Source organism: Gossypium arboreum, chromosome 10 (assembly GCF_025698485.1).
Source record: "Gossypium arboreum isolate Shixiya-1 chromosome 10, ASM2569848v2, whole genome shotgun sequence".
Taxonomy (NCBI): Eukaryota; Viridiplantae; Streptophyta; class Magnoliopsida; order Malvales; family Malvaceae; genus Gossypium; species Gossypium arboreum.
Window position 1 is genome coordinate 9,620,064 of NC_069079.1, and position 10,652 is coordinate 9,630,715.

Below are 10,652 nucleotides of genomic sequence, written 5' to 3' on the forward strand. Positions count from 1 at the left end.
TATGTTAATGTTATTGATGTAAATTTGGTATATGAACAAGCTATGTGATATGGCTTGAATTATTAGTAAATGTTATTTTAATATGTGGTTTATACATGTTTGACTCATGAATGCAAAATTGGTATATTTGAATGATATCAAATGAGGTATGTGTGTATGAATATGTTGGTAATGACAAGATATAGTGAGTTGATATGAATTGTTTGAAATTGGTTATATTTTGTACATGAAATGGTTATAAAATGATTGCCAATTGGGTTGTGAATTGTGGTCATGAATGCATGTGATATTAGGCTGGCAGTATAACTTTGTAAATAGCCTATTTTTGCCCACACAGGTAGGGACACGAGCATATGTCTCAGCCATGTTATTCGAAGACCATTTCAAAATGAGCTTGAGCAAGCTACATGGTCACACACACTCGGGCATGTGCTAGGCCGTGTGGATAAGTCAGTTTCAAGTACAGGCTAGACACATGGGCATGTGACTGGCTGTGTAACCAAATCAGTAGTCTCCCTAATTTTCACACAGCCTGGCACACGAGCGTGTCTTGTGGCCGTGTGGACAAGTCAGTATATATACCCTGTTTTGCCATGACTTAGACACACAGGCATCTCTAATGCCATGTGAAGCACACAACCTGTTTACACGGGCATGCGATAGTTGAAATGTTAAAAAATTTCTAAGTTTCTAAAATTTGTATTATGTTACGATTTAGTCCCAAATGTATGATTAAAGATATGTTTGATATAAGTACATAATGGATGTGAATGAATGTTATTGATTGAATTATGATGTTTCTGGATAAATAATTGTTCTGAATTGAATTACAAGTCAGGTAATACCTCTTAACCTATTCCAACGACGGTTACGAGTTAAGGGTGTTACATTCCAAGCTACATAAATAAAAAAAAATACGTTTTATATCCATTTACCAAAAGTTATTTAAAATGAATAAATTCCCTTACATTTAAATTTTTAAGACCATTTATAACAATCAAACCTGTCTCCATCACCATATTAGGGTTACGAAACATTATCGTACTAATAAGAACATTTAACATCAAAATAAAAACAATTATATATCTTAATATCAATAATTAACAACTTAATATAATCATAGTAAACAAACACGTTTGAGCCTTAAAAATTAACTTGGAAACAATTAGGGGTCGATTTGAAGCAAAATAGAAAAATTTGGGAAAACATGAAATTTTAAAAAATACAGGTCAGACAGCCGTATGGCATAGCCTAGACCTTCTAGACATTCGAACTCTGGACACACGACCGTGTCTTACTTTGGACACACGACCGTGTCCTAGCCCGTATATATTCAAAATAGGGCCACACAATTGTGTCGCAAGCCGTGTGCGCATTCGATGTTGGGTCAAACGACCTTGTCGTAAGCTGTTTGTCAGACCGTGTTACATTTTGACTTGAAACACATGACCATGTCGCAAGTTGTGTCTTAGACCATGTGAAACCTACACCTAAGAACAATAATAACACAGCCGTATGGGGTGGCAGTGTAACAGCCTGTGTCTCAGGCCGTATGCAACACAAGTTACCCCTAAAACAAGCCATTCCAAAACTAATTCTTGCACACCAAGACACACTAATACACACTAATTCTACCAACATTCGCATGTTTAAAACATACTTCAAAACATCAAAAACATGCTAAATATTCACTCATCCTACACTAAACCAATATGCCATCAAAAGGCACCTCAAATAACACATCAATTCATTTGAAGTTACATTATAACCTAAACATACATCACATCATTAAACCACTTCAATCTCATATGAATAAGTCATAAGCCATATATTTACAATGCCTTTTAAAGTGACAAAAAAGACAAACATACTTATGCAATTACAAGTCAAAACAAAACCTATATGCAAGAGACATAACCACATCACATTAGCCAAATAGTATAATCAAAAACTCCTATTACATATAAGCCCTATACATGTCATTTATAACTATAGCCAAAATAATCATAACTATCAAAATAGTCGACTAATAGTGTGATAGACCTCTGACAAAGTTCCAACCCATTAAGCTTCCCGATGATTTACAAGACAAAGAAAACAACTATGTAAACTAGTGCTTAATAAACTCGTATATGTAAATTTAAACTTACCGCATATATTATTTATAGCCATTCAAGCATGAATTCAATTATTAAAATAAATGCATACATTTCAATCTTATACACAAAAACTCCACAAAGTTGGTAGGTGAATATTGAGCATATAACTTCACCTAATTCATGTAATATTTCATTAAATAAATTTCAATATACAAACCATCTATCATATATCATTAGATTCTCTTTTCAACATAATTTCACATATCATACTATCAAATTTATATACTCAACATCATAGCTCATTTCCCATGCTTAACATCATGGCTCATTTCGTATACATACTTTTTCATTTAACTTAAAGTGCCCATTGAACCATATTAAACAACATCGAATACTCGGGAAACACTTACACAAAGTGTCTTTTCATGTAATTGTAACCTTTTCAATAATGCTCACACTAGTTGTGGAGAATTCGCATCAAATGCAAGACTTCAACAATCAATAGGACATCCAAGACCGGTATCCGAAACTGAGACTGTTAAACCATCAAATATCCAAAACATCGTTATATTACCAACTTAAATCATATCTAACATAACATTGAATAACATACAATTCAAAAACAAATTAATAAGTTTATAACTCATACGAGACTTTCGCTTTTCATCAGTTCATGTCCAGTTGGTTCTTTTCTTGGTCTAAATAATATTTTCATTCAATTAAATCATTCAAATAGTTTAATAACTCACTTTAATGTAAAATTACGAAATTATCTCTAATAATTTAACTTTTATGCAATTTAATCCTTAAACACGAAACTTACAATTAATAAAATTTCATGCTAACCATTTTCATAGGGTTCCTTAACAGCCTATATTTATCACAATTTCACATTTTTACCAATAAATTTTACTATTTTAATAAATTAATCCCTAGACCTTAAAATTAATACAAATCACTTAACAAAACATGTTTATTTAACAATAAATTTTAATAATCTATTAACTAAAATCAAAACACATTCAAACTCAATCATGGTCAGTTGCTATACTTTTAATAATTTTACAAATTGACTCTAGGCGAGCTAAAGTAATCTAATACGATAACAAAAACACAAATATTACTAAGAATAAGTGAAAATTACATACCATGCAAGGTGAAACTATCTAGATGAATCAAGCTTCTACAATGGTGGGTTTCTTTCTTCTTTAAAATTAGGTGATGACCTAGGAAGATGATAACTTCCTTTTTTTTGTTTTGTTTAGTTTTAATTATCATATTACCATTTTACCCTTAGTTATTTTAATTAACAAGTAACAAACATTTGTCCATGAATGTCCAATAATAATTTCTTTTTTAAGTTCACTTATTCACCTTTCCATAACCATTTGACTCATTTAATTAATAGAAATAAACTTTAGCACTTTTTTAGTTTAGTTTTTTTACTTAATTAACTATTTAAACCTTAAAATTTCTTAACAAGAATTCTAGACAAGCCTAATTAATCTTATAGACTTTAAATAAACATTAAAAATATTAATTCGCTCGTCGAAATTGTGGTCTCAAAACTACTATTTTCGACACCACTTAAAATGAGTTGTTACACCATTACTCAAATTGACATAAACCCATTGCCCTCCATGATTTTTCTTCCCCTTTTTGATATTTTATTAGGTGGTTGAATTGGTGTTTCGGGGTTGTTGTTTGAGCAATTGGTGGTCTTGTTGTAGGTGTTTGTACATGAGTTATTGGTGGTATTGCTGTATAATTCATGTTGAAAAACAAGTTGCTACAATTGGTGGTTGTGGAGCTACATGTGAAGCTGTTGTTGGTGTTGTTTGTGTTACTGCAGATGTTGGTGGTGTTGCTCTTGAAGATTATGAAAGAGTACTATAAAAGGGAAAACAATTAAATGTACCTCAACTTCAGACTAAGTAGGGCTTTTGGGTACTAGTTCACCAGTATTGCCATTATTGTCAATCTTGAAAAAAACACTTGATTAGAAGCCATATTGAAAACATAGAAAAAAAAAGTAATTGAGATTGAGATAACTTACATTATCTTGTTTTTTAATTGAATTATGTCCCAACATAAAACATATTTTGCATCTTATCCTCCATTTTCTAGACAAGTTGATTCCACTACATTCGTCCTCTTCAGCACTCTCTTTTTTGGCTTGCCTGGTAACTTCCTTAGTAGTAGAGGGTCAATAGCGCCCATGTTTGTAACAGGCCAAAATTTGTTCCCAGCAAGTGGTGCATAACATAATGTCTAATTTCCTCAAACATGGAAATTATAGACATGTGTCTAGCTTGTCTTAACCTAGCATTAAAGGCTTATGCTATATTATTGTCTACAAAATCACATAGGTTTCTAGCTGAGAAAAATGCCTCACCTCAATGTATAGGCTTTTTCTTCAATATTTTTAACAGTGCTTGCCTTTTCACCTCACCTAGTGCAGATGCCATTTTCCGAAATTCAGCTTCTGATGTTACCTTGCTGCAGCTCCAAAAATACTTGTGCAACTCTAAACTCTTGAAAACTCTTTTCTAAATGGCAAACCAATGCCTAACACAGAATTTGTGCTCATTTTCTGGAATTACAGACCAACTGCTTCAATTAAGCCCTCAATCAATAGAAAAAATCAGATTTAATGCATGTCACTCAGAATGGTAAATCTTTCACCATTCATCATATGAAGATCATTTCTTACATTCTCTAAAAACTATCCTCAAGAATATTTTGTTTCACTTTCCACCAATGCCCATGCAATAGGGTATATTTGATTGTTGGCATCCCTTCCACAGCAACCAATAAGCCACCTTTCAACATTCCCATTAGAAAGCACCCACCCAAACTCACAAAAGGCCTACATCACTCTTTAAACCATTTTTACATACTACTAAAACAAACATAAAACCTACTAAATCTAGGCCTATGATTAGAAAAAGGTCTGTCAACCATTAAATCTATAGCCCCATCAAAACCTGCCCTCCTTAAACTCATACTTATACCTCTCACTAATTTGGTCATTTGCTAAGTCTTTAGCTCTCCTACAAATCCCCAAGGACACATCAACCTTTAGTTCTTCCTAAGCAAGTTTCACCATCTCGATCAGTTTTAAATATGGCATAATTCTAAGTTTAGGTAAAAAATGTTTTGCCAACACCTTATAATGCTCGAGAATTCTTAAAAGTTATGGAGCAAGTGTGATGATTTCTAAAAGCCTGAATGTTAAAAAGCTCATCCATTGAATCTACCCCAACATAAACTGTAAAAAGGAGAACCCTCCATTTGCAAACAGCCTTAGTTTTGTCTTTCTCATTCTTAGCTAACTTAAAATCAAATCTCTTAGCAATTGCATACCTTTTCAATGCTGACTTGAACTGTTTTGGACTCTCAAGAATCAAACCTAACTGAAAATGAGGCATTAGATTAGTAAGGTCAAAATAACACTTCTCTGACTTCTTGAAGACAACATCTCCATCCTCATCAATATCACTACTCACTAGATCTAAGGATTCTAAGTAATCTGCTGCACTCCCAACCCCACTAGACTCACCTACTGTGGTAGTATTAACAGATGCCCTTCTTTTCTTAATTTCTAAGATAAGGTCATCCAAAACTATCTCAATTGGGATGTCATATTGCCTAACATCTCTATCTTCTACATTATCCCTAAAACTTCTAAAGAGATTGTTAATCTACTGCTACTCCTCATTATCCTTGTCACTAGCCCACTCAACATTTTCTAATGGATCATCATCACTACCTTCAGCTTCTTCAACCCCTTTGCACTCTCTAAGAAATTCCTCACGTCCCTCACAAGTTGGATCTACACCCTCACTATTCTCATTAATGTTGTTATACGCTAAGGATCACCAACTCGAAACCCAAATAAGATCTGGGTCGTCTACCCGCAACCTGGATAGACTCGCCTAAGGGATGTGTGCGAGGAATGTAGCAAGAGGTCAACAGGGGGAACTCGCAGCTCATTTCCATTGAAAGGGACAATCGAATATTTATACATGTTATCACTGTTCATGACTTAATTTTACTATTCATGATTTAACTCCACTATTCATTGGACTGACATTCTGAGCAAACCTCGGGCATATTAGACACATGTACTCCTTGTGTATGCATGGGTTGAGACCACGAACTCCCTTTAGCACGTGCAAGCTGATGCTGCGAGCTCCCTTTGTTGACCTCTCGCTTATTCACACATCTACATGTGATTAAAAGAGTTATTATCCCAAACACAAAACAGAACTAAACCAACATCTAAACTACTCAGTGTTAAATAATACAAATTTTTAACACCCCTACACCCTGACTCTATAACCAACTCACACAAATCTCCATGTCACAAATAATTAGGGATACATCCCACACTTCAACAACCCCACCTATATAATCTACCTTAGGGTTATCAACAAATGTATCACCTAAATGCATGAGTTTTGTGAAGGCCATCTCAAAGTGCACAGTCCATTACAAGCGTCATCCACAACATTTGATCAGAATAAAATATTTTAACAATTAAATTAAATATTATACAAGCATCATCCACAACATTTGATTAGAAGTCCATTGTTTTTTTTTTGCATGAATAAGTGGCAGATTTGATAAATTAAAGGGGCCTAATTTGTCTATATTCCTATGCACACTTACAAACCCACTATCCTCTTTTTTCAATAACCTTGTACAGACAAAACCGCTGAAAAAAAGGAGGAACAAATTAGGTTTCTTACCAAAATAATACGAAACTTGATCGCATATCCATAACGAAAATAGGGTCTTACCAGAATATAAGGAAAGCAGGGTTTCACTTCAGTAAGGTTTTCTCGAAATATGAACATGTATTTCTCTTGAAGGTGGGTTTTTAGCAACTTGAAAGTACGGTTCAGTAGTGAACGGATCAAATTTTCGATAGATGGAAATATAGTTCGACCAAAATACGAGATTTTTCAATAATCAAAACACTGAAAGATCAATAAAGGTGGGATATTTCGAAATGAATAACATGCAAAATGGGTTCTTTTTTCGTTGGAACATTTTTCCTAATGCAACAGTAGTGAATCTTAGTTACCTGGTGTTAGATTTGTTGGAAGATATCAAAAGAATGAGAAGGAATGGGAATGACTATGAATTTCAGATTGAAGAAAAAAGGGGAGGGAATGGTTAGGGATTACAGATCAAAGGTCATGAAACTTGATTTAATTTTTTTCTGATGGATATTAAATGTTTTGAAACCCATCGTATTTTGTCCGCCCCCTGTTTTTTTTTTGCTTTCATAAATAAAATGGTCAATTTTGTTAGCAAGCCCCTAGGTTTTAAATGTCAGACTTTCTTTCTGAAAATTGCCACGTGTCGATAATTAAAGGTCGAAAGTACAAGACACATTGAATATTTTGCCAATGTATATGCGACAAATATGCCATTATCCCAAATTAAAATATCATTTATGATATTGAGAAGAAAAATGATAGAGAAGTACAGATTTGTTCACGGAAGTATTACCAACTTTAACATTTGAAAAGCTGATTTACGGAATTGAGATATGTCTATGCTTAAAAGACATCAAGTGATGTTATTATTGGGAGAGTCTAAAACATGGTATCTAAAATATGGTATACTCTTTTTTTTTATTATTCTCTTTTTGAGTTTTTTTAGTAAAAGTTTTTAGCGAAATAGCTTAGAATGAAAGTTAAAATTATTGTATATTCTTTTTTCTTTAGTCTTAATTCATCCTTTTTCATTAGATTTGAGATATGATATGGTTTCAAATCATAAACGGGATAATTCCTGTAATAAATTTATTTCGCTCGGGCCCATAAATTATCAAAAAGTAAATAAACCAAAAATAAATTAAAATAAAAATTAAATAAAATCCAAATTAAAACAGTCCAAATAGTCCACTTACAACCTTCACCAGCCCAAATACAAATTAAAGCCTAAATTTCAAAACCCATTTTACAATAAGAACCCAATCTGACCCAAATTTGCATGCCCAATCTTAAAATGAGCCCAAATGGCCCAGAGTGTGGCTTTAGAAATTGAAACCCTAGCACAGCATCGTAGCTTCCTCAACAGCAGTCTCCAGCGCCTCTATACGCCGTACACCCCATGTGTTGCCTTTGTACGGCCTTTGTACATCCACGTCAATCGAACCTGCGAGAGGAAACAGCTAAGCAGTTCCAGAATAGCCAGCAAATGTATAACAAAATCAATTTTTTTTATTTTATTTTTTTCTAGAAAATCGGCTATAAAAATAGGCCGAATGTAATCTGTAAGGGGGATTACAAAAGCAATACATAAAAAATTGAAATAGCAAAAAAGATTCATCCGAAGGTATATTTTCACGCTTTTTAGCCTACACACATCAAATATAATATATATACAGATAGATATACAGAGGGTACCATATTTTTTTACCTTTTTTGGGCCATCGAAAGGAAGGAAACTGAATGGTTTTCTCGATTTCTTTCAACGATCGAGGGTTTTTTAGGTGTTATGACTGCAGATTTAGGGTCGGGGAAGAAAAACGAGTTGAAAAGAGGCCGATTTCATGCCTCCGGCCACCGTAGGCGGTGTTCGTCGGCAACAGACCAACGGTGGTCCGATCGCCAGATAATAAGACCCGAGAGAGCTCCCCCCTTTTTTTCTCTTCTTTTTTTTTTCCTGAAAACATGAAAAAAATGATCTGTTTTAATATATATATTTTTTCCTTTTATAAACTATTGGAATGACGTCGTTTGGGGCTGAGTTCAATAGCTCCAAAACTGCGTCGTTTAACGACCCATCCCAAGCTCTGACTCGAAACCCGCCTAGGATCCGCGTGTTTTGGACTGAGGGTCTATTTGCACCCTCGGTCCTTCCGCTTTTGAGTCATTTTTCAATGAGGTCTCATTTCTCTTTTCTTTTTTTAATTTTTGCCCCAGGGATTTTGCCTCTGTTTCATTTAGATCTATGCTGAAACGCTGTGTTTTGAGGGCTTGAGATATTTTCCCTATCAGTCCCTCTCCTTTACATGCGCGTTTATTTTGATCCTGATTCATAATTTGTTAATTTTTTTTCATTTTTATAATTTGTACCACATGTTTTATTCTGATTGAAATTTAATTCTTACTTTCAATTACTTTATATATCGCTTAATAAACCTGTTTTTATGTACTATTTATTTTAAAATGGTTTCATTACTTATTTTAAATTGTTCTTCTACACATTATTTATGTTAAATAATTTTTACATCATTATGTTATACAATTTTATATATATATATATATATATATATATATATATATATATATTATTGATTTCATATTATTTTATGTATTTTCTTTTAAAATTATTTGTGCTTATAGATTTTCTTTCAAATCTATTTATATAATTTATTTCTTTTAAAGATCCTATTTTACTATATATTTTGTTTTTTAAAACACCCTCATTATTTTTATATATGTATTATTTTTATTAAGTTTTTTTTACTTTATGTATATTGATAATTGTTGATAAATAAATATTGTTTTAAATTATTTTGTATGATCATTGATTTCATATTATAGGTTGTAATTCATATATTCTTTTGTATATTTTTATATGGTTTTATTTATATAATTCATTTATATTTAAAACTTTTTAATATATACATTATTTGTTTTAAAATTTTTATATGGGTACCCATAATTATTTTTATGTACATAATTTATATTATATATTTTTTATAAATTTGGGTTTTAAATTGTTTGGTATAGCACTGATCTTAAATTTCTTCTTATAATACTTGTTTGAAATTCATTTATATGTTAAACTTTATATTTTATGTATTATTATATTTATTTTTATGAGTTATTTCAAGTTTTTGCATGTACTATTTGTTTATATACATATAATTTACTTTAAAATTCTTTTATATATATATATATATTGTAAATTTCAAATTTATACTCCTTTAAAAGTTTTAACATTGTTCATTACCATTTAAAAGTTTTTTGTTTCATTGTTCAAAATAGATTTTTATTCATTAGTCTTTATTTAGAAATGGTAAATAGTTTATGTTGCAAGATTATTATCATTGGGTGTGTTTGATTTACATATTTGTATCTTTATATTATTGTCCATAACTTGTATAATATGTTATCCATGTATATTTTCCATACTTGTTACTTTGTTCTTCATTTCCGTATATTGTATTATGATTGAGATTGCCCACTTATTTGCCTAAAATAGAACATTTCACTTTCTTTACTTCAAACAAACCAAATAAATGTATTTCAAGTCCATTTTTATAATCGCTCCTATTTAAAAACTTTTCAAAACAATGTAATATTTCGTGTTTGATAATTCGAGAAATCGTGCCCTAACGAGCTGGGTTTCGATTTTTTGTTTGACCGAATAACTAAATATTTTTCGAACTTTCGTCCATGTTTTCTTAAATTAAAAATAAGGCAATATTTTGTGTTTGGGAATCTGAGAAATCGTGCCCTAACGTGTTGAGTTTTGGTTTTTTGTTGGACCAAATAACCAAATATCTTTTTGAAATTTCAATGC

At 31.9% G+C, this 10,652-nt stretch overlaps 2 long non-coding RNA genes across 2 annotated transcripts; both read right to left on the reverse strand.

Moving 5' to 3' along the window:
- Nucleotides 1-2,267: 2,267 nt before the first annotated feature.
- Nucleotides 2,268-7,404, reverse strand: LOC108489541 (uncharacterized). The gene is made up of 4 exons (XR_008272606.1): nucleotides 6,905-7,404; nucleotides 4,156-6,819; nucleotides 4,018-4,080; nucleotides 2,268-2,634 (listed from the first exon to the last, which is right to left on the reverse strand). It is a non-coding gene; the product is annotated as an uncharacterized LOC108489541 (long non-coding RNA).
- Nucleotides 7,405-7,966: 562 nt separating this feature from the next.
- Nucleotides 7,967-8,951, reverse strand: LOC108488719 (uncharacterized). Its single transcript, XR_001871804.2, has 2 exons — nucleotides 8,538-8,951; nucleotides 7,967-8,273 (listed from the first exon to the last, which is right to left on the reverse strand). It is a non-coding gene; the product is annotated as an uncharacterized LOC108488719 (long non-coding RNA).
- Nucleotides 8,952-10,652: the final 1,701 nt, after the last annotated feature.